The sequence below is a fragment of the Euphorbia lathyris genome, chromosome 10 (assembly GCF_963576675.1).
Source record: "Euphorbia lathyris chromosome 10, ddEupLath1.1, whole genome shotgun sequence".
Taxonomy (NCBI): Eukaryota; Viridiplantae; Streptophyta; class Magnoliopsida; order Malpighiales; family Euphorbiaceae; genus Euphorbia; species Euphorbia lathyris.
In genome coordinates this window covers 2,190,966-2,215,897 of record NC_088919.1, presented here as the reverse complement: position 1 = coordinate 2,215,897, position 24,932 = coordinate 2,190,966, and the positions used below count along the sequence as shown (strand labels likewise).

Genomic DNA, 24,932 nt, shown 5'->3' with positions numbered 1-24,932 from the left:
ATAACATAATATGTAAAATTTAATTTTTTTTGACAACTTAAAACTTTTATTAAAAAATTATTATCTAATTTTGTGACAATAAAGTAAATTTTCTAATTATATTTTCAATAAGCAAAACAATTTTTTTTAGGGTAAAGTTCAAATAAAACCCCTGTGGTTTCACTAATTTTCAGATAAAGGACTGTGGTTTACTTTTTGTCAAAACGATGACTGGGGTTTTCAACTTTAGCAAAATAAGGACTTTTTCTATTGATACTATTAAAATCACCCTTAACAACTTCAAAAATGACATATTTTAAGAACTACTAATATTCTAAGCAACTTTAATTCTTCAACTTTTTTATTTCGAGACTATTTAGATGATGTTTGGTAAAGAGAGAGAAAGTTAATGTTTAGAGAGAGAAAGTTCCAAAAAAAAATGATTTTATAAAATCAAAAATGTAGTTCCATAAAAAATATGACATTGAACAACTTTAATTCTTGAAAATTGTCATTTTCAGGTCGTTAAAGATAGTTTTAATAGCATTATTAAAAGTGCAAAACCTCAGTCCTCGTCGTTTTGACAAAAAGTAAACCACAGTCCTTTATTTGAAAATTAGTGAAATCACAAGGGTTTTATTTGAAGTTTCCCCTTTTTTTTAACTTAAAATTCCTCTTATTTTTTTTAGGAGTCTCCGCCTCTTGTGGGAGTTTTAGTCTCCGTCGACGTGTGGGAGTCTTAGTCTCCGTCGACCTCTTATTTTTTAGGGTTTGTTTAGTTATCGTCCATTGCCGGAGCCATCTAGCCTCTCCGGATGTCTAATATCGGAGTTGGGGGTGAGTTTTGGGGTGGCTGGAGTCGGGATTAGGGGATAAGGGTTGAGCAAACGGCGGAATCTATTCTTCCTCGGGATCGTTTTCGCCGTCTTCGTCCAGGGGTCAGGAGGCGATTCAAATCGGAAGAAGGGAGGTGTGAGTCCTGGGTTAGCTGGAAGGCTGGGATTTCTGTACCGAATTGATTTGGGAGCAGATTCACAGAAGTGGGGAAATGGAGAACAGGGGAGGGCACGACAGCGCCGAAGGAGAAGAAGATGTTGGCATCGATTTGGGTCTGGTAGTGCCTGCAGAAGAGGGATCGAGAAGCAGCCTGTGTTTGGTTGGGAGGTTGATTTTGGCAGTGGTATTTTTAGACACGGCTGATTGGAATCCAAGTGAGATCACTGATTGGAATCCAAGTGAGATCAATGTTATCTACTGCAATCTACCAAAAGCAACTACATCTATCAAATGCGGCTAAGGCAGCTCATTCTCCAGGTGAGATAGTTAACTATTTGGTTTTTTATACTTATAGAATTGGTGGGATTCCATATTGGTTTCATCAGATATGGTCAACAAGCATTCAACTATGTCTTGCCTTAGCTATTATCTATTATATGGTTGGGTTGGAAACTATTGCAGCTTTTATCGCCATTGTTTTGACCGTGCTTACAATTTCTCCCATGGTTAAAACACAGCTTAAATATCAAAGGAAACTGATATAAAAACAAGATGAGAGGCTTAAGGTCATTACAGATGCACTAGCTATAATATGAAGTTGGATGCTTGGCAAACACATGTCGAGAATCTTATTAGTAGATTAAGAGAAGAACTTCATTGCATATCAAAATAACTACTACAAAAAGCATAATATATGGTTTTGTTTTGGTCATTCCTTGTTCTGATACCAGCAGTTACATTTTGAACATCTTATTTCCTTAGAATTTCACCATGTACTAGATGCACTTTAATTTTTGATGCTGCATTTTAGTTTTCCCCACTGCAATTTACTTTTGTGTTCTACTTTACTTTTTGTTGCTCCACTTTTATTTTTACTGCTGCTGCACTTCAATTTTTCCTGTTGCAGGTCATTTTTGGTGATGAATTTGACTTTTCCATTCTGCACTTTAATTTTGGGATAAGGTACCAAAATAGGCTTATGGATTTCGGGGAAGTATTAATTTAGGCTCAACGTACAAAATAACATCAATTTAGGCTTGACGTTTAAAAATTGGTATCAATTAGGCCTCAATAACAGAACGAGACACGTCATTGATATTACTCCGTTATGTTCTGTCAATTGTACATGGAGGGAGAAATCAGAACTTAACGGAGTAATAGGAATGCCGTGTCCAATCCGTTACCGAGGCCTAGATTGATACTATTTAGTACTTGAAGCCTAAATTGATACGATAGGCCTATTTTGGTACCTTATCCTTTAATGTTTGCTGTTGAACTTTGGTTTTGTTACTGCTGAACTTTAGTTTGTGCTATAACACTTTATTTTCACTGCTACATTTAAATGGTTGCTGCTGAACTTCATTTTTGCTGCTGCACTTTAATTTTCACGGCTGCACTTTATTTTCGTTGATGCACTTTATTTTAGCTACTACACTTTAATTTTCACTGCTGCACTTTATTTCGCTGATGCAATTTAATTTTTCCTGCTGAACTTTATTTTGTCACTGCTGCTACACTTTAGTTTTTGCTCCTGCACTTCATTTTGGCTGATGTATATCATATGTTTTGAAAATATAGTGAAAGAAAAGATGGATGAAGAACGTGCCAAGTTAGATGAAGAACGAGCTAAGATGAAGAAAGAATTTCAAGATAAGATGGAAAAGCAATTGCAAATGATGATGCATGCAAAGTTTTCCCAAGTTTTGTTTCCAGCTGAGACTCTTGACACTTTTAATTCGGATGAATTCCATTGATATTTTATTTTTCAAGATTAGTTATGTTGCTTAGTTATTTGCAGTTTAGCTAACATGTTGTCTTTGACATTTATTTTGGTTGTTGGATTGAAAAACACTTCTGGTTGTTTATCTAATTTGAGTTTGGAACTGAATTATAGGAAGTTCATTTTAATTTACCTTCTACGCTGCTCGATTACTTGTTGCAAGGCTATATATATTTGTTCTCTATTTCTTTCTACAGTTTAAAGCGTCTTGTTGCTAGGATTATGTACAACATTGTTATGGAATTAGTGTGGAAAAGGATTAACATTACTAATAAGAATCAACAAAGCACTTAAAGTGGACTTCCGTCTCTTTCCTGCTCCACATTGTTATTCATATGATCATTGTTGAAAATGAAAATGAAATTTGGAGATGTGTTTTCATTTTTTAGGTTTCTAGCCAAGGAGCCGAGTAATGTGCCAGCGCTACTAACTGAGTGCCAACAGAAAATAAAAATGTAAGTCCTGTTCTAGCCCAGCATGTTCTTGAATTCATGTGGAGTCTTGTTCTGCAGAAGTGACAGCATAATAAATTTGCGCAGGACAGAAAACTGACATAACCACTTGAGGGAGACTTAGGATAAAAAAGAGTGAACCGTTCAATTTGAGGGTTCGGGAGCCTTGAAAGCTGTTCGGGTGTAATGGTTCGTCGGTCTTGGCTACTGGATGATTAGATAAATTTATCGTATCAATCATTATTTGGGAAAGAATTGGTGCAAAACATGGTAATATATTTTAGACATGTGCTTAATTATTGTTCATTGTGGTTTGGTAATTGTGCTTAATTTACCCTTTTGTGGTTGAATTTTACAGTTGGTACTTCGATTTGCAAATTGCTTCCTTTTACCTCTTTAGAATAAAGATAGTATTGCCAGCGTGCAGGTTAGAATCTTTCATTCAGCCAATTAAACCAGACACCAGCCCCAAAGTGTAAACCAGTGCCACCTGATCACTTTTATTGGATATTATATTTTTCGTCGCATATATGAGAGGCTTGCATGGTGGGAGCTAATGTTTTGGGTGGGGAATATTTAGATGGTTGAAAGTTTTGGACCAATTTCTAGGCGACTCAATTGGGTGGTTGGTCATTAATGGCTATGTAAATTGATACTTTTATTGAAATCATTGTATTATTTCAAATTTAATCAATAAAATATTTTGTTATTTATGTATATTTATTTTATTCCTAATTAAACTAACTAATATAAAAAAATATATAAATAAAATTCTCATTCGTGACAATAATTAAAGTGACATGTAAACATTGTCACTCAACAAATTGAGTTGCAAAATTATTGTTGTCATTGATATGTATTAGTTATAATAACTTATTTTACAGATCTATATATGTGACCAAGCAATATTGTCATAAATAGTTTTTGGTGATAAATAAAAATTATAACAAAATCGTAATATGCAATTGTTACAATATAAAGATAGTGTCAGATTTATATATGTTACAATTTTAACTGTCTCAAATATTTTTTTGTGACAACTAAATAAGGTTGTCACACGATTTTAGTTTTAATTAAAAGATAATTTGTGACGACATATTATTTTTGTGACAATATTTTACTTTTCAGTTACAATAAAAGTTGTCACAATTAAAAGTAGTGTGACAACAAACTTATTATCACAAAAAATAAAAACTTTTGTGACAATATTTTAAAGTCACATTTGCCAAAAAGTATTAGCAACGGAGTTTTACGTGACAACACTCGTGACACCTACTTATCGTCACATATATTGTTCAGTGACAATTTTTTCAGAGTTTGTGACAATATTTGTTGTCACAAACAACTTGATTTCTTGTAGTGCTACACCCTATATGTGACCAATTAAATAACATGTATTTATTAAGATATCTAAAATTTTATTTATTTATTTTCAACATAATTAAGCTATACTAATTTGGCTTAAAAGTAAAGACATGATATGAATAAAGATCATTCAGGGTTCAAAAAAAAAAAGATCATTCAGTCCTCGAATTCTCAAATTCTAATAAAGATAAAATACTATCGTTAGCTGAATAAACCAGTTAATCATTAATTAATACCATTTAATTAAACATAAATTAAATTATACAATAACACTTTAACTAGGATTAGGATAAGAAGTGATAGTCAATTATATATATATTCCAACTCTTTTTCCTATTTTCTCTCTTCGCTTTGCTGCTTATCCTCAAACGTGAGTTGTTTCTCTTACCTAAGACGGGTTTGGTTCCGCAACTTCAGTTTGCTGTTTGTTGTTTGTTGTTGCCGTTAGCTGTTTCCTGTTACAGATAGGCAGTATATATTAGTTTGATTTTTGTCTAAAAAACAGTTGTTTCGAATTTTTACCAAAGGCTTTTTGTCTCCTGTTTAGACTTGAAAGGCAAAAAACAGTTCCAAAAAATGGAAACAAACGAACGCTTCGTACCTTAGAAATACCATCAGCAGCCTCTTCCTATGGTCCTCTCAAAAATACAGATGAGCATTCCAGTAGTCCACATGGAACTGTATCCAAATGTATATGATTCCGTTTCAAATAACATGAAGTTTAAGGGTTGAAAGCAGGGGCTAAAGTACCATGGATGTCCTTTCTTAGGTAATCACTTTTTTTCTTTATTTTAGGGTTTCTCACTTTTTTTTTTATATATTTCAACGTTGAGTCTATGGCTGAGTCCTGCTAATTTTGTTAGTGTTTATAATTATCTATAATATTTATTGTCTATCCTAGTTCTACACTAACTCATGTATAGGGCTAACCCTAACTCTTATATTTCTGTCTCTATATATCTCCATTATACATATATCTTTACTGTATATTCACTTCATCTTCATCAACTGAATTATCAGCGTCTACGTCTTACAAATAATCAATGTTTTTAGTAGTCGGAGAAAGGTTTTGAAATCAAGACATTTGATAGAATGAAAAAATCAAGAACTAAGAAGCAGGTTTCCTTGCAAGACAAACAAATAACCATCATGGATGATGAATTCCCAAAGCTTGAACGGAATACTACTATTGTGCTTGCATTGCCAGCCAAATCAACAACTTCATTACTTGCTAAGTGTAATCCACGAAAGAAAGAAGATGATGGTACAGAATTAGACGATGACCACTGGGTAGATAATTTTGCCATGAAATTATTACAATATCAACCTCCTAATTCACTCCTCATTGAGACCCAAATTGAAACGTTGCCTAATCTGCATTGTACCCATGAATGGCTGGGTTCTGAATTGCTATCTAAAAAGCTTACATAGCTTTTCTCTGACTTAATTCTTCTAACTAATTTAGATTATTTATCCTAACTTATATAGAATATAATTCTAACCGATTTAGATTATCTCAAACAAATTATATTATATATGTTGCTCTTATATCTCTTTTTTTTTTATCTCCCCTCTCTTTATTTATATTTATTAAATTTTTTATATATTCATTTTCATATTCCCATTTAATTAATTAGTCCCGTGGATTTTCAAAATTATAACTAAAGAATGAAAGTAACAATTCTTCAAAAAAAGAAAGAATGAAAGTAACAAAAGCAAAACTGACAAATACATTATTCCTCTTCAAGTGAAGAACAGCTATTGATCAAGATTATACAATATATCAGCAATTTTTGAAGTTTGTTTGACATGGTGTAATTCAAGGGCGATGTGTAATTCAAAACCTCTTGCAAAAATTTGACATGGTGGGTGGTAGAGTATGCCCAGAATAAGCTTTTCGGTTAGAAGTTGGTTTTATCGGGGAAAAATCAACCTTCAAAGTAGAGAAAGATAGTGAGTGTGTGTTTAGAGAGAGAAACAAAATAGATAAAGCGAGATGTGAGAGAATAAGAAGATAGTGAGTTTGATATTTTATTTTTGTGTTGAGATTTGTCTATAATAATTAGATAATAGAGGGGTTAATTTATAAAAATGAGAATTATTAATAAAAAGAGATAAAAGATATTTTAGTGCATGTTCTATAAATGAGATAAGGTACCAAAATACGTCTATAGTTTTTAAAGAAGTATCAATTTATGTTTCACGTACAAAATAACACTAATATGAGCTTAACGTTTAAAAAAGGGTACCAATTTAGGCATCGATAAATTGACAGAACGTGACACCATCATTCATATTATTCCAGTAAGTTCTGATTTATCAATACACATACAATTGACAGAACTTAACAGAATAATATGAACGACGTGTCACATTCCATTATCGATGCCTAAATTGGTACCATTTTTTAAACTTTAATTTCATATTGGTGCTATTTTGTACGTAGAGCCTAAATTGACACTTCCCCAAAAACCATAGACCTATTTTGGTACCTTATCCATCTATAAATTTAATTCAATCAATTATTTTCTTAATACGCGTGATTTGTTTAAATGTGACAATTATTTTCACATAGAGGAAATATGATTTATTGAATTTTGAAATCAGTTGAAAAAATGAATAAAGTTGTATTCAACGAGAAAACATAGAAGAATAAAGATCATGGAATTGGAATTTTAGTATACATGTACATTGCTCATTAAGGAGTTTGAGCCGTAATAATAGGGTTTTTTTATGTTTGAAATTGAGTATATTAACCATTTTTTAATTCTGGGCTTTCATTCGAAATTTGTGGTTTGGATTAAGTTGACGGGGGAGACAATCCAAATCCTATTTGAATAGTAATATGTATTTTAGATTAGCTGAATGAACCAATTAATCTTAATAAAATTCTACAATTAGACTTTAACTGGGATAAGAAGTGATAACCCATTATATATTTATATTTCACGACTTCTCATCCTCCTATTTATTTTCTCTCTTTGCTGCTTATCCTCAAACATGAGTTTGACATGTATTTTTTATATCAATTTCAAATTTTGACATCATGGTTATTACAATTATTGTCTGTTGTTATTGTAATCAATCATATATATATATATATATAATGTTTTAAAATTCATTATAACTCTTATAATTCTTTCTATATATCTCTCCATTATACATATATCATTCCTTACTGTATAATCGCAACATCTTCATCATCTGAATTATCAGCGTCTACGTCCTACAAATAATCAGTGTTTTTAGTAGTTGGAGAAAGGTTTTGAAATCAAGACATTTGATAGAATGAAAAAATCAAGAATGAAGAAGCAGCAAGACAAGCAAGTAACCATCATGATAATAAATTCCCAAAGCTTGAACGAAACACTAGTATTGTGCTTGCACTACCAGCCAAATCAACAATGTCACTACTTGCTAAGTGTAATCGATGAAAGAAAGAAGATGATGGTATAGAATCAGACGATGACCACTGGGTAAATAATTTTGCCATGGAATTATTACAACATCAACCTCCTAATTCACTACTCATTGAGAACCAAATTGAAATGTTACCTAATCTATATTAACCCTTTTTTAATTCTGGGCTTTCATTCGAAATTTGTGGTTTGGATTAAGTTGACGGGGGAGACAATCAAAATCCTATTTGAATAGTAATATGTATTTTAGATTATCTGAATGAACCAATTAAGACTTTAACTAGGATAAGAAGTGATAACCCATTATATATTTATATTTCACGACTTCTCCTCCTCCTATTTATTTTCTCTCTTTGCTGCTTATCCTCAAACGTTAGTTTGACATGTATTTTTTATTTCAATTTCAAGTTTTGAGATCATGGTTATTACAATTATTGTCTATTGTTATTGTTTGTAATCAATCATATATATATATATATATATATATATATATATATAAGGTTTTAGGGCTAATCCTAATCAAGAAAATTCATTATAACTCTTATAATTCTGTCTATATATCTCTCCATTATACATATATCATTCCTTACTGTATAATCGCGACATCTTCATCATCTGAATTATCAGCGTCTACGTCTTACAAATAATCAGTGTTTTAAGTAGTTGGAGAAAGGTTTTGAAATCAAGACATTTGATAGAATGAAAAAATCAAGAATGAAGAAGCAGCCAGGCAAGCAAGTAACCATCATGGATAATGAATTCCCAAAGCTTGAACGGAATACTAGTATTGTGCTTGCACTGCCAGTGAAATCAACATTTTCACTACTTGATAAGTGTAATCCACGAAAGAAAGAAGATGATGGTACAGAATCAGACGATGACCACTAGGTAAATAATTTTACCATGGAATTATTACAACATCAACCTCATAATTCACTACTCATTGAGACCCAAATTGAAATGTTACCTAATCTACATTGTACCCATAAATGGTTAGGTTCTGAATTGTTAACGGAATAATATGAATGACGTGTTACATTCCATTATCGATGCCTAAATTGGTACCATTTTTTAAACTTTAAGTCCATATTGGTGATATTTTGTACGTAGAGCCTAAATTGACACTTCCCCAAAAACCATAGACCTATTTTGGTACCTTATGCATCTATAAATTTAATGTAATCATTTATTTTCTTAATAAGCGTGATTTGTTTAAATGTGACAATTATTTTAACATGGAAAATATATAATTTATTGAATTTTGAAATCAGTTGAAAAAAGGAATAAAGTTGTATTCAACAAGAAAACATAGAAGAATAAAGATCATGGAATTGGAATTTTAGTATACATGTATATTGCTCATTAAGGTGTTTGAGGGGTAATAATAGGGTTTTTTTATGTTTGAAATTGAGTATATTAACCATTTTTTTAATTATGGGCTTTCATTCGAAATTTGTGGTTTAGATTAAGTTGACGGGGGAGATAATCCAAATCCTATTTGAATACTAATATGTATTTTAGATTATCTAAATGAACCAATTAATCTTAATAAAATTCTACAATAAGACTACTAGGATAAGAAGTGATAACCCATTATCGAAAAATTATTATGAAAAATTTGATCAATTTTACCTTAGCTATAGTTATATTTTAGATTTTATTGTGGGCTCTGCTAGGGTTTGCTTCCCTCCACCGCCAGCTCCTGTCTCTGCCTCCGCCACTGGCTCCTGCTCACTGCCTCCGCCGTCCTCTTGTCGCCGCGGTTCTCACTTGGTGCTAGAGAGATCGTGGCATTCATCGCCGGTCGTAATCGCTGATCCCTCTTTGCCGTCGACGTTCCTCTCTGCCTTTCTTCTTCCTCTCGCCGCCGCGTCTTCTGTGGGGCTTGGAATTTGCGGATCTGTGCCGCTCGTCGGACTCGAGGCTCTGGTCCGCCACCGTCGTTCCTTTCTACCGACGTTCTCCTCCCGCATCCTCTGATCTGTAGATTTCCGCGAGGGAGTGCAGGCTGCATATATTATTTATATCTTTAATTAATTATCTTTTGAGATTGTGGTACTCCACCATTCATTTGAATCCATACCAGCACAAAATTTATTTGGCAAATTATTTGACCATTATTATATTAAATTAAAGATATAATAAACTTGATATAATAAATTTTTTCTTTAATCTTTAACCAAGCTTCTGCCGCCGTCGATCGGTTTTAACCTGCAAGGGCTAGGGTTGTGTTTTTGTGAGGCTCGGGTTTGGTGCATGGTTGGTTGTTTGGTTGGCTCTCGCTGATCTGATGGAGATGGATTGCTCCATTGCTCATCTTTTTTCTAGAGTCTCTTTCCTTAAACATGCCTTGCCTGGTTCTCGGGATGCTGAGATTTGTCCTCCTTCGAGACCCGGGCCCTCTGCTGGACCTAAGTCCTATACGACTACTCTTGTTGGTGCTGCTCCTTATGCGGCTATTTCTTCTGATGTTACTCCCTCCGTGGATCGATCTCTTATATCTGAAGAGGGCGGCTTTAAAGCCGTCAAAATACAGCAGGATATTTACAATGAAAGACTCAATCTTTGTAGGCACTCTATTATCGGGCGTATCACTCTTGCTAAAGGGGAGTCTCCTTGGAAGCAACCAGACTTGAAGTTCAAACTTTCATCTATTTGGGGTTGCTCTCCTAATTGGAAATTGATTTCTCTGGGTAGAGGTTTTTACCACATCATTCTTTCGACTGCAGAGGCTCTCCAATCTGTTTAGAGTCGTGGTGCCATTGCTCTTAGGCCTGGGATTATGTGCTTTATTCCTTGGAGCCCGGGATTTAATCTGAATTCTCACAAATCCACATCTGCTCAGGTTTGGGTCTGATTCTACAATCTTCCTTGGGAATTCTGGGATAAGCGGATCATGGCAAGCATTGCACGGGCGATTGGGGTGCCCCTTCGTTTTGACAAGAATACTGTGGAGGGTGAAATGGGTCATTATGCTCGTATCTTGATTGCTGTGGAGCTTTCTAAGGAAATCCAATACAAACTAAGGGTGGATACTGACTCCTCTATGCATTGGATTTCCCTTGAATATGAAAGGCTCCCTGACTTATGCTCCATTTGCCATTCCATTGGCCATTCTGCTGGAGCCTATAGGAGGAACCTTCGTCGTGAAGAACATGTTGACTTAAAGCAAAGAAATGGGAAGCAAAAGATGGGGTCTCCTGAGCCCCGTGGTAGGTATGTTACTCGGATTTGGAAACAGAAGCTAGGAGTTCATATTATTACTGGTGAATCCTCTAAAGGGGCTCCTGACAAAGGAGAGTCTGACAAACCTAATAACTGTGATTTGCAGATGGTACTTCATAGCTCAGTCAAGATTAGTGAGTCGGTTCTTGATTCTGATTCTGGCACGACTCCCGCCTCTCCTTCTCTTGGCTTTCCATCTTATCGAATTGATAAAGAGCTGGGAATTTTGGGTTGGTAAACTACTCATCCCAACCCTCTGGCTTCTGAATTTCCTACTCTGCAAATCATTGAGAATTCAGAACACTGTGATAGTTTACAGGTGGTTAATGAATCAGAGGAAAAGACTTGGTCTAAAGTCTAGAAAAGGAAAAAGTCCAAAGATAACAGCATTCCCCTTGAGGTCAGTGGTAAACGGCATAGCAAGCTGCCTGTGCGGTTTCAATGATTGTGTTATTTTGGAATTGTTGGGGCATCGGTAATGATCGCACTCAACGAGCCCTAAAACTTCTGTGCCAGCAACATCGTCCTGATTTTTTATATCTTGCAGAACCTCTTGTTTGTTTTAGTGACACTTCTGATCGGTTTTGGAGATCTCTGGGTCTATCTCTCTTTGCCTGGAATGATAAGGATTCGCCGACTCTTTGGCTTCTTTCTAGGGATGCTTCTTCTCTTTCTCTTCATTCTTCTAATGTCCAACATGTTACTGTTCAACACCAGTTGGTTGGTAAGTCTTTTCTACTTTCTTTTGTTTATGGTAGTAACTTGGCTTCGGAAAGAAGGGAGTTATGGTCTTCTCTTTATGGTTGTGCCTTTCCTCATAATAATTGGTTGGTGTTTGGGGATTTCAATGCTATTACGGGCTCTCATGAGAAACTTGGTTCCCCTCTTGCTGCTGGATCCTGCAGGGATTTCAGGAATTTTATTGATGATTGTGATCTTATTGATATTGATACTCTGGGTAAGAGGTTTACTTGGTCCAATGGTCCGCATGGGGCAGCTCATATTGAATGTCGTCTGGATAGAGCTTTGGTGTCAGAGGGCTTTTTAGATTCTTGGGATTCTATCTCTTGCACGACTTTGGCAAGGTATAGTTCTGATCATTGCCCGATGCTCCTTCAATGCCGTATTGGGGAACTAAGGATTGCTAGGTTTAGATTTCACGCCATGTGGACCACTAATGATTCTTTAAAGGGGGTAATTGCTAATCACTGGACAGCATCACACATCTCTCTCCCTCCTGCTCAACTATTATGTCATAAACTTCGTACTCTTAGGCCTATTCTCAGGGATTGGAATAAAACGTGTTTGGCAGAATTGATTCTAATATCCATCTGGTAGAAGTTCATCTTCTCGATATTCGAAAGCAAATTTCAGAGCAATGTGATTCTCCGGAGTTGAGTAGTGCTGCTTCGGCCGCCTGCTCCAACCTTGATTTACAACTTCTTCGGCAGGAGATGATGTATAGAGAGCAAAGCCGCGTTAAGTGGCTTAAAGAGGGGGATAGGAACACTAGTTTCTTCCAAAGGTCTGCTAAAGTTAGAAAGACTTGGGCCGGCATTCATCATTTAAAGATCGGTGATGAGGGTCTCACTTCTGACACGGATAGATTAGATGATCATGTTATTGAGTATTTCTCTAATCTATTTGGTAGTTCTAGGGAGATTATTGATCTTTCTCCAATTAATGAGGTAATTCCCAACTTAGTAACTTCCTTGGAAAATGAGGAATTAACTTCTAAACCTTCCATTGAAGCTATTAAAGACACAGTCTTTTCAATGGATCCTGATAGTGCCCCTGGCCCTGATGGTTTTGGGGGAACTTTTTATCGTTTCTTTTGGGATATTATAGGGAATGATGTTTGCAGTATGGTTCAGGCTTTCTTTGATCATGGTTGCATCCTGCCTGGTTTAAACTCTAGTATTATGGCTCTAATTCCTAAAGTTGTTGAAACTGCCAGAATTGAGAATTTTCGTCCAATTGTGATGAGTAACTTTGGTTTCAAAATCATCTCAAAAATTCTTGCAGATCGACTTGCAGTTATTGCAGCAAGGATTGTCTCTCACAACCAGTATGGTTTCCTTAAAAGTCGAAGCATACATCAGTGCATTGCCTTAGCTTCTGAGGGAGTTAATATGCTTGACAGAAAACTTTTTGGTGGTCACATGGCCTTAAAAATTGATATTCGTAAGGCTTTTGATACTTTAGATTGGAACTTTCTCTTGGCTGTGTTGGACTCTTTTAGTTTTTCTCTCACTTTTAGAGATTGGATCCTAAACATTCTGGCATCTGCTCATATTTCTGTGATGATTAATGGTTCTCCAAAGGGTTACTTTTCTTGTTCTAAAGGGGTTAGATAAGGGGACCCTCTCTCTCCTCTTCTGTTTGACATTGCTGAGGATTTTTTCTCTCATTGGCTTGATAAGATGGTGAGGGAGGGTTCTTATTCTCCTATGTATTATTCTAGAGGAATTTCTTTTCCATCTCATCTTCTTTTTGCTGATGACATGCTCATTTTTGGAGTGGCATCCTTAAGCAATTTGCATGCTCTCAAGAATTTCTTCCTATTATATGGAAAGATCTCCGGTCAGCAGGTTAGTTGGGACAAATCTGCTGCCTTTTTTGGTTCTCAGGTGAGTCCTCCGAGGAGGGTTCGTCTTTCTCACTGTCTTGGCATACGTCTGGGGTCTCTCCCCTTCAGTTACTTAGGAGTCCCTCTATTTAAAGGAGCTGCAAGAGCTCGTCATCTCAGCAGTCTTGCTGACAAATTTCTCTCTCAATTTAGCAAGTGGAAAGGTAGCTCTCTCTCCTTTGCAGGGCGTTTAACCCTAATTAAATCTGCTTTTACTGGTTCTCTGGTTCATTCATTCCTGATTTATAAGTGGCCAGTGGGATTATTGAATAAGCTCAATAGAAGTGTTAGGAATTTCCTTTGGACGGGTTGTGTGGATCAGAGGAAGTTAATAACGGTTCCCTGGCAAACTTGTTGCAAAAGTTTGGAGGGTGGAGGTTTGGGCATTAAGGACTTTAGGATCTTTAACCAGGCTCTCTTGGGTAAGATGTGTTGGGAATTAATTCAAGGCACCAGCCTAGCTATTTCTCTGTTGAAGTCTAGATTTCTAACTGTCTCTGGTTTGCCTAAAGCTACCATTGCTCCATCCTCGATTTGGTCTTTTTGTAAGTTTGTTTATTCTTCCATTTGGGACCAAACCTTTTGGTGGATTGGCCAGTCTACAAAGCTTAATTTTTGGGCAGATAGGTGGATCATTCCAACGGTGGCGGATAGATTGGGTCTTGATCATCAGGATAAGCGTTCACGCTTTAATTCTATTGATGATTTTTTGGTAAATTCGGAGTGGCGCGACTTAAGTACTCTTCCTTTGGTTGTTCAAGACAGCATTCAATCTATTCACATGGGTAGGGATGATTTTGATTTCTGTGCTTGGCCTACGAAAGGTATTTTCTCTGCCAAAGAGTACTATTCGACTATCAGACCTAGTTCCTTCTCGGTGGACTGGTATAAATTTGTTTGGAATGCTCACATTCCCCCTTCTCGTTCCTTCACTTTCTGGAGAGTTTTGCATGGCCGGGTTCCGACTCACGACCTCCTACAGCGTCTTGGATTCTCATTTGCCTCTCGTTGTGCTCTTTGTGGTAGGGATGCTGAATCCATTAACCACTTATTCATTAGCTGTTCTTTTGCAGATTCTCTTTGGAGGGCACTTGAGATTCATTTTGAATGCTCTTTGCCTCGTTATTCCCAATTCATCCACTTCCTCAACGCTCTTCGTAGCATTCATTTTGGCTCTCAGGTGTCGATGATCTGGCGTTTTGCCACTGTCACTTGCATCTGGTTAATCTGGCATTGCAGGAATGAAGCAAACTTTAAGGAAGTTTCTACTTCTATTCAGCACTCGAAGGTCACCCTTTTTCGAACGATTCGAGAGTCCTTTGCCATTTCTAAAGGTTTTTGTTCTTCACGGAGAGATGATGTTATCTTATCCCGTCTTTTAGCTTCTCCTAGGTCGCCCCCTGCTCCCAACATTATTCTGGTCCATTGGCTTAAACCTCCTCCGAGCTGGGTTAAAGTCAATGTGGATGGCTCTGCTTTTGGCACTCCATGCGAGGCAGGAGCAGGAGGTATTTTTTGCAACTATCGAGGATTTCCCAAAGGCTATTTTGGTTTTTCTACCTCCCCTTCTTTTGTTTATATGGCTGAATTGAGAGCCGCTATTTTCGCAATTGAACTTGCCTGGGAGAAAAATTGGCATCAGCTTTGGATTGAGTCAGACTCATTGTACATTGTTAATCTACTTAGACATTGTTCCATGGATGTTCCTTGGAGTATTCGTCAGGAGTGGTTGCATTGTCTCAGCATTTGCTCTAGGATGAACATTATTTTTTCTCACATCTTTAGGGAAGGAAATAGAGTTGCTGATGCGCTGGCTAAGTTTGGAGTCTCTTCCTCAGTGATCAATTGGTGGCCTTCAGCTCCTGCTTTTTTCCACATGTTTATCAATGATGACATTTGTAGTATTTCTCACTTGCGCTTTTCTTGACTTTCCTATATTTTTCTCCTTCCCCATTCTTTTTGTTTGTTCTCCTTATTCTTCTCTTATTCAAACACTCATGTTTTTTTTTATATATTACGGGTTTGTCACTTTTTGGGCCATGGGTGCTCACCCCGCCCAAGTTCTGTCTCGTCCCAATTTCTATAAAAAAAAGATAACCCATTATCTATTTATATTTCACGACTTCTCCTCCTCCTATTTATTTTCTCTCTTTGCTGCTTATCCTCAAACGTGAATTTGACAGGTATTTTTTATTTCAATTTCAAGTTTTGAGATCATGGTTATTATAATTATTGTCTGTTGTTATTATTTGTAATCAATCATATATATATATATATATATATATATATATATATAAGGTTTTAGGGCTAATCCTAATCAAGAAAATTCATTATAACTCTTATAATTCTGTCTATATATGTCTCCATTATACATATATCATTCCTTACTGTATAATCGCGACATCTTCATCATCTGAATTATCAGTGTGTACGTCCTACAAATAATCAGTGTTTTTAGTAGTTGGAGAAAGGTTTTGAAATCAAGACATTTGATAGAATGAAAAAATCAAGAATGAAGAAGCAGCAAGACAAGCAAGTAACCATCATGATAATGAATTCCCAAAGCTTGAACGGAATACTAGTATTGTGCTTGCACTGCCAGCCAAATCAACAATTTCACTACTTGCTAAGTGTAATCCACGAAAGAAAGAAGATAATTGTACAGAATCAGACGATGATCGCTGGGTAAATAATTTTGCTATGGAATTATTACAACATCAACCTCCTAATTCACTACTCATTGAGACCCAAATTGAAATGTTACCTAATCTACATTGTACCCATAAATGGCTAGGTTCTGAATTGTTAACAGAATAATATGAATGACGTGTCACATTCCATTATCGATGCCTAAATTGGTACCACTTTTTAAACGTTAAGTCCATATTGGTGCTATTTTGTATGTAGAGCCTAAATTGACACTTCCCCAAAAACCATAGACCTATATTGGTACCTTATCCATCTATAAATTTAATGCAATCAATTATTTTCTTAATACGCATGATTTGTTTAAATGTGACAATTATTTTAACATGGAGGAAATATAATTTATTGAATTTTGAAATCAATTGAAAAAAGGAATAAAGTTGTATTCAACAGAAGAATAAAAATCATGGAATTGGAATTTTAGTATACATGTACATTGCTCATTAAGGTGTTTGATGGGTAATAATACGGGTTTTTTATGTTTGAAATTGAGTATATTAACCCTTTTTTAATTCTGGGCTTTAATTCGAAATTTGTGGTTTGGATTAAGTTGACGGGGGAGATAATCCAAATCCTATTTGAATACTAATATGTATTTTAGATTATATGAATGAACCAATTAATCTTAATAAAATTCTACAATAAGACTTTAACTAGGATAAGAAGTGATAACCCATTATATATTTATATTTCACGACTTCCCCTCCTCCTATTTATTTTCTCTCTTTGCTGCTTATCCTCAAACGTGAGTTTGACATGTATTTTTTATTTCAATTTCAAGTTTTGAGATCATGGTTATTACAATTATTGTCTGTTGTTATTGTTTGTAATCAATCAATCAATCATATATATATAATGTTTTAGGGCTAATCCTAATCAAGAAAATTCATTATAACTCTTATAATTTTGTCTATATATCTCTCCATTATACATATATCATTCCTTACTGTATAATCACGACATCTTCATCATCCGAATTATCAGCGTCTACATCTTATAAATAATCAGTGTTTTTAGTAGTTGGAGAAAAGTTTTGAAATCAAGACATTTGATAGAATGAAAAAATCAAGAATGAAGAAGCAGCCAGACAAGCAAGTAACCATCATGGATAATGAATTCCCAAAGCTTGAACGGAATACTAGTATTGTGCTTGCACTGCCAGCCAAATCAACAATTTCATTACTTGCTAAGTGTAATCCATGAAAGAAAGAAGATGATGGTACAGAATCAGACGATGACCACTGGGTAAATAATTTTGCCATGGAATTATTACAACATCAACCTCCTAATTCACTACTCATTGAGACCCAAATTGAAATGTTACCTAATCTACATTGTACCCATAAATGGTTAGGTTCTGAATTGTTAACGGAATAATATGAATGACGTGTCACATTCACTACAAAAAAACACTTTCAGGGACGACAAAAATCATCCCCACAAACATAAAAATTTGTCCCCTATATTTTGAGGGACATTTTTTTCGTCCCTATTTTTCGTCCTTGTTTCCTCCGTCCTTAATTCTATAGGGGATGAAAAACATGATATCGTCCCCATTTAGAGGGACGACTATCGTCCCCATTCTTACGGATGACTGTCGTCTCCGTTCTAAAGGACGATTATCGTCCCCATTTGTAAGGACGACATGTCATCTCCATTCTTAGGGACAACTATCGTCCCCCGTTCATAGGAACGACTGTCATCCCCATATCACGGTGACATATTTTTGACCTTGCAATAAGGGACAACACTCGTCCTAAAAAAATAATATGCTAATTAGTAAATTACAGTAAAGTCACTGGTTCATTTTTCAATAGCAAACCATAAAATTATATATAGACATAAATTAGGCAAAAAAAAATCAATAGAAACTAATTATTATGTAACAGTAACATTCAAGAAAAAATGATAAGGATACTAAACAGTACAAGTTCATTGAGCTTGTTCTTCCCAAATGACATGAGTTCTAATATGCCCTACAATAATTTCTTATATCAATCAAACATATCTTTCCTAAGCTTTAAACTGTTTTGTTCTGCTCAAGTCCTTGTTAATCTGTAAATGCACACAGAAATTCATAGGCAAAAGTTCCCATCATCAATGTATCAGCCATAGCTTGTAATTTCGACAAGTATTGGCCCAAATCCTTCTCTAGCTGTTTAATTAACAAGAATAACATTTTAAGGACTAAAAACACATTATAAGATGAAGTTAGCAGAATGTAACTTGCAGAATTACCTGAATCTATAATTCATCCAATTCACTTATAGATTTGACAACATTCCAAACCTAATTGATAAACATCTTCCTTCTCTGCTTGTATAACGCTTAAATGTATGTCCTTTTTCCATTTAGAGGACTTTCTGAGCCTCCCTGAAAATTTCAGAAACCAAAACTTAGTATTCGTCATAGACATCTTGTGATTTACCTATCAATTGATCTTACTAAATGGTACCTTAAATGTTAAGGTCATGTTGTAGTTACTGAAATTTTCTGTGAGACAATCATCCAACATTAAATTTTGAATTCTATAACATTCCCAAATATTCCAGGAGCAACTCCTGTGAGCAACCCTAACATAATATGTGATGCATTTATCAAGATAAACCTTCAATAAACACACTAAAGCCAAGGACAATAAAAATGTTATTCAGGATGATGAACTCTGTTAGCTGCAAGCAACCATAAAACTGGAAGTTCTAATTCAGTCCAAGTATAAACAAATTAACAAATTAGGTAATGGAAATCACTGATCAATCACATACATATTTTAATGATTGCACAAAGGTGTATGGAAATACTCTAACAAATTTACTAACATCAATTTGACTCCTAACAAGATATTCAAGTTTAGGGCTCAAAGGACGCACAAAGTATCATTCCTTGCAAAACAGTAAATATACACACATGTTTGAAGGATGAGACAGTCGTAGCTATTTTGATCACCTCTAGGCAGAGTACTCACCAGATAAGAAGCGTAGTACTTTGCTACCTCTGAAAAATTTACGAAGAAAGAAGAAGAACCCTAAGGGTTCATATTCTTCAAATTACAATTTCAACCATTCCAATCAAGGGCATAATCCCCAGCAAAACCTAGCAGGATAGCAGTCCTTGTTGAAACCAATTATGTAGAAAGTAAAAGCACATCATCGATTAGCTAACAGGCACCATATAGATGGCATGTCTCTCGCATATTACCTAGGAAGTTGGAGGTATAGAAGGCCTCTCTGTAATCACTTCTGAAGAAAACTTAATGAGTCTAAAAAAAAGGCTAGAGTGCACTGGTATGGACCCCTTTGGCTTTATGAAAAAACTTTAGGAGTTGACAAAGTCTTCCTATTGCATGTATAAAAGGTTACCATTATGGTTTTTATGATTTAAACTAGTAGGAACAAACATAAGCCTACACTTACAACTTACAAGTAAAAATATAAACATGCTACACTAACACAAAGACACAGATTAATTATGTGGGAAATGTACACACCTTATAGTATTATATACAATCTTTCTACATTTACTATGGTTAAATATTAATGAAGAGTAACAAATCTATCACTTAATTAATTAATTAATTTTCCTTTACAAACAGCTTGCGGGCTAAATATATCAAGAAGCAGTTCCCCCATGATTACTACATGAGGCTTCTGCAGGTTGATTTTTGAGCATGAGTTTTATATCCTGTAATTTTCTCCCACTACGTGGATAATTCTTATTGTAATATAATGTTACTGCTACTTCTATCGCTGATAATCCATGAATAGCTTAGTATTTCACATCACTAATTTTAACTCCAGAATCCTGTTTAATGTCCATAAATTAATTTAATAAAAATAACCGAGAGATTAATTATTTAATTAAAAATTGGTCCACCTGATCAGGGAATTGATTAATATAATTATTTAGTTCTCCTTTTATTGTTTTAATCTAACCATTAGATATCGAGTATTCAGTTACGATTCATACAACTTCTTATAGCTATTCTTGAAGGTAAATCGTGTAACATTTACCGGCTACAAGACACTATAAATAACAATAGGTGAATGAGCAACCCTGTAGCTATGAGTAAGCAATGTGAGAATATTAAGGTAAAACAAACTTAGCTTCTGTTCCTAAAATTTAACAATTGAATTCAAATGGGTTTTCGATACTGCAACAACAACAACAAAGCCTTAGTTCCGAAATGATTCGGGTCGGCTAACATGAACCATCAAACAAAACCGTGAAAATCATGAACAATTAAAAGCATTAACAAAGAAGAGTCTTTTCCCCAGTTCAACTAGAATTGAAAAACAAAAAAAATCAAAATCTTAAAACAACTGAGAATATTTTGGGATTTAGATACATACAACCTACACCAAGAAAAATCAACTAAACCAATTTTTTAAGAAAATAAGAATTGCACAAAGTTGGAGAATTTATATACTTCCTGAACCAGAATTTGGGGCAATATAGTAAGAAGTCGTTGAGAGCAGCAAAGAAAATAAATCAAGCCATAATTATAAAACAAACAATTCAATTTCATGTAAAATTTGCGAGCAAAAAATCTAAAAATAAAAAATACCTTAAAATTCAAGCAAAACCACTATTGAAATCCAATGTGAGAGTTGGGTCTGTTCTGTCTCCTTACTTGCCTCGTCGATTTCAGTTTGGCGCTTCCTTGCCTCGCCGATGTCACCGCTGCTCTTCCGCCAATCCGCAATTTTAACAGAAAAAAACCTAAAACAGATGAAGAAATGGGAGAACAGAAAGAGGTGGCCGAAGGAGGGAATAACGTGTACCAATAAATTGTCTTCCTTTTTCCACCTTGCACCATTACGTTCAATAAATTATTGTTTTCTTGTTTTTTTGTTCAATAAATTATAGTTGGCTTGCATATATTTCACCGAATCTCTTATTTCGCTTGAATTGCATATGCTGTTTATTATCTTTTCATTTGTAACATTTTCTGATTTAGCAAGAGCAGAAATAATAGATCTTATTCGTAGATCACTACATCTACGTGGTTGCAAAAGAAAGGATCCAGATCCGAAAATTCAGAAGGGTTTAAAGGTTGAAGATTGGATTACAGAAGCTTCTCTGTAAATTTGGAGTTTCAGGAAGTATATGTTTCATCTGTTGTTTGTTTTATTTGTACCTTTAATGGTTTATTTTGCTCTTTGTAGTCATTTTCTTACCTTTGTGGTTTCTGTACTAGGCATAACCTCTACTAATGTAAGGTTTTATTCCTTATTTTTCTTATTGTACTTGTTGTTTTCTTATCTATGAGATAATGTACGTATTTTCATCAAAAAAAAAAAGCGTATACCAACAAAAAAGAGGAGGGAATGGCTCTCTAATTCTAATTAGTAAAAAAAAAATATTGGAGTGTTATAAATGAGCCAAAACCGTAAAATTGCTCCCCATAAATTAATACATTTAAATCTAAAAATGTATCTAACTTAATTTGTCCCCCATTCTAAATTAAAAAACAATTGGAGACTATAAATATAATTGTCCACTGTATTAATATTCAAACTATAATTAAGAACAAAAATTATAATTTGTCCCTGACTATTTGTACCCGAAGCTCACTTTTTTTTGTAGTGATTCCATTATCGATGCCTAAATTGGTACCATTTTTTAAACTTTAAGTCTATATTGGTGCTATTTTATACGTAGAGCCTAAATTGACATTTCCCCAAAAACCATAAACCTATTTTGGTACCTTGTGTATCTATAAATTTAATGCAATCAATTATTTTCTTAATACGCGTGATTTGTTTAAATGTGACAATTATTTTACCATGGAGGAAATATAATTTATTGAATTTTGAAATCAGTTGAAAAAAGGAATAAAGTTGTATTCAACAAGAAAACATAGAAGAATAAAGATCATGGAATTGGAATTTTAGTATACATGTACATTGCTCATTAAGGTGTTTGAGGGGTAATAATAGGGTTTTTTTATGTTTGAAATTGAGTACATTAACCCTTTTTTAATTCTGGGCTTTCATTCGAAATTTGTGGTTTGGATTAAGTTGACGGGGAGACAATCCAAATCATATTTGAATACTAATATGTATTTTAGATTAGCTGAATGAACCAATTAATCTTAATAAAATTCTACAATAAGACTTTAACTGGGATAAGAAGTGATAACCCATTATATATTTATATTTCACGATTTCTTCTCCTTATATTTATTTTCTCTCTTTGCTGCTTATCCTCAAACGTGAGTTTGACAGGTATTTTTTATTTCAATTTCAAGTTTTGAGATCATGGTTATTACAATTATTGTCTGTTGTTATTGTTTGTAATCAATCATATATATATATAAAAGGTTTTAGGGCTAATCCTAATCAAGAAAATTCATTATAACTCTTATAATTCTGTCTATATAGCTCTCCATTATACATATATCATTCCTTACTGTATAATCGCGACATCTTCATCATTTGTATAATTGCTCTTAGCTACAAACGTTAGGAGATAAAATTGTACTATTTCAAATATTAAGAGTAAAATTACTCCTGACCTAAAATGTTAGGGTATTTTTACACCTTTAACTCATTAATACAATAGATTGGAGACTCTTTAGCATGTACCTACCCCTACATGTGACCAATTAAATAATATGTATTTATTAAGATATCTAAAATATTATTTATTTATTTTCAACGTAATTTTTTTTTTGATGAATATTTTCAACGTAATTAAGCTATACTAATTTGGCTTAAAAGTAAAGACATGATATGAATAAAGATCATTCAGTCCTCCTCGAATTCTCAAATTCTAATAAAGATAAAATACTATGTTTAGCTGAAATTAATCATTAATTAATACCATTTAATTAAACATAAATAAAATTATACAATAACACTTTAACTAGGATAAGAAGTGATAGTCAATTATGTATATGTTCCACGGCTCCTTCCTCTATTTTCTCTCTTTGCTTTGCTGCTTATCCTCAAACGTGAGTTGCTTCTCTTACCTAAGGGCCTGTTTATTTCACCTGCTCTTGTTTGCTGCTACTGTTAATTGTTTGTTGTTTGTTGTTACTGATAGATAGCAGATATTAGTTGATTTTTCTGTAAAAAGCAGTTGTTTCCAATTTTTAGCAAATACCTTTTATCTCATGTTTACACTTAAAAGGCAAAAGGCAGTTCCGAAAATTGAAAACAAACAGACACTCAGACGGTTGCTTATGATCCTGTATCTCATGGACATTTCATACCTTAGAGATACCATCAGCAACCTCTTCCTATATCAATGATTGTTTCAAAAATACAGATAAGCATTGCAGTAGTCCACATAGAACTGTATTTGAATATATATGATTCTGTTTCAAACAACATGAAGTTTAAGGGTTGAAAGCATGGGCCAAAGTACCATGGATGTCCTAATTTATTAGGTAATCACTTTTTTTTATTTAAGGTTTCTCACTTTGCTTTTTTTTTATTATTATTTCAAGTGCCAAATCTACAAGGTTGAGTCTTGCTAATTTTGATACGCACGATGTTAACTCTAGATGTATGAGGTGATAATAGGTTATTGTTTCCGAGATTGGGATTTTCTATTGTTTTTTTTTAGATTCCTTCATGTCTGTTATAATTTTTGAGATCAATAGGTACGTTTTAGTTCAATTTCAAATTCTGCAATCTTGGTTATTACAATTATTGTCTGCTGTTAAGCTATTATTATTGAGAGAAAACATTTCAATCCATTCAAGTTGAGATTCTATGCCAAATATGTTTGCAAAATGCACGTGTGAAATTGTTTGGAATGTTTTGAGTTTCTCTATGAATTTTGAAGTTATATTTAGACTTCAATTCCGATTTAAGACATTACTTCTTTTAATGATCTCTAATAAAATCTGAAAATTTTAAAATTACAGTGATTTCTTTTAGTTTTATAATATTATCTATAACACTGTCTATCCTAATTCTACACTAACTCATATATATATATATATATATATATATATATATATATATATATATATATATATATATATATATATATATATATATAGGGCTAGTCCTCATCATGAGAATTCATTATAACTCTTATAATTTTGTCTTTATATATTTCCATTATACATATATCCTTACCCTACACATTCACTTCATCTTCATCAGCTGAATTATCAATATCTACATCTTACAAATAATCAGTGTTTTTAGTAGTCGGGGAAAGGTTTTGAAATCAAGACATTTGATAGAATGAAAAAATCAAGAACGAAAAAGCAAGTTTACTTGCAAGACAAGTAAGTAACCATCGTGGAGACAATCCAAATCCTATTTGAATACTAATATGTATTTTAGATTATCTGAATGAACCAATTAATCTTAATAAAATTCTACAATAAGACTTTAACTAGGATAAGAAGTGATAACCCA

The 24,932-nt window shown here is 34.1% G+C and overlaps 2 long non-coding RNA genes across 7 annotated transcripts; one reads left to right on the top strand and one right to left on the bottom strand.

Moving 5' to 3' along the window:
• The first annotated feature begins 673 nt into the window (after positions 1 to 673).
• Positions 674 to 3,869, top strand: LOC136209947 (uncharacterized). Of its 5 annotated transcripts, none has more exons than XR_010677735.1 (5): positions 674 to 1,293; positions 2,554 to 2,687; positions 3,145 to 3,210; positions 3,295 to 3,477; positions 3,566 to 3,868. It is a non-coding gene; the product is annotated as an uncharacterized lncRNA (long non-coding RNA). The 5 variants fall into 5 exon arrangements; XR_010677736.1 differs by having other exon boundaries at positions 3,300 to 3,477; positions 3,566 to 3,867; XR_010677737.1 differs by having other exon boundaries at positions 3,145 to 3,477; positions 3,628 to 3,869.
• Positions 3,870 to 18,397: 14,528 nt separating this feature from the next.
• Positions 18,398 to 21,347, bottom strand: LOC136208263 (uncharacterized). 2 transcript variants are annotated; one of them, XR_010677034.1, is made up of 4 exons: positions 21,116 to 21,347; positions 19,007 to 19,124; positions 18,790 to 18,924; positions 18,398 to 18,706 (listed from the first exon to the last, which is right to left on the bottom strand). It is a non-coding gene; the product is annotated as an uncharacterized lncRNA (long non-coding RNA). The 2 variants fall into 2 exon arrangements; XR_010677035.1 differs by lacking the exon at positions 19,007 to 19,124 and having other exon boundaries at positions 21,116 to 21,338.
• Positions 21,348 to 24,932: the final 3,585 nt, after the last annotated feature.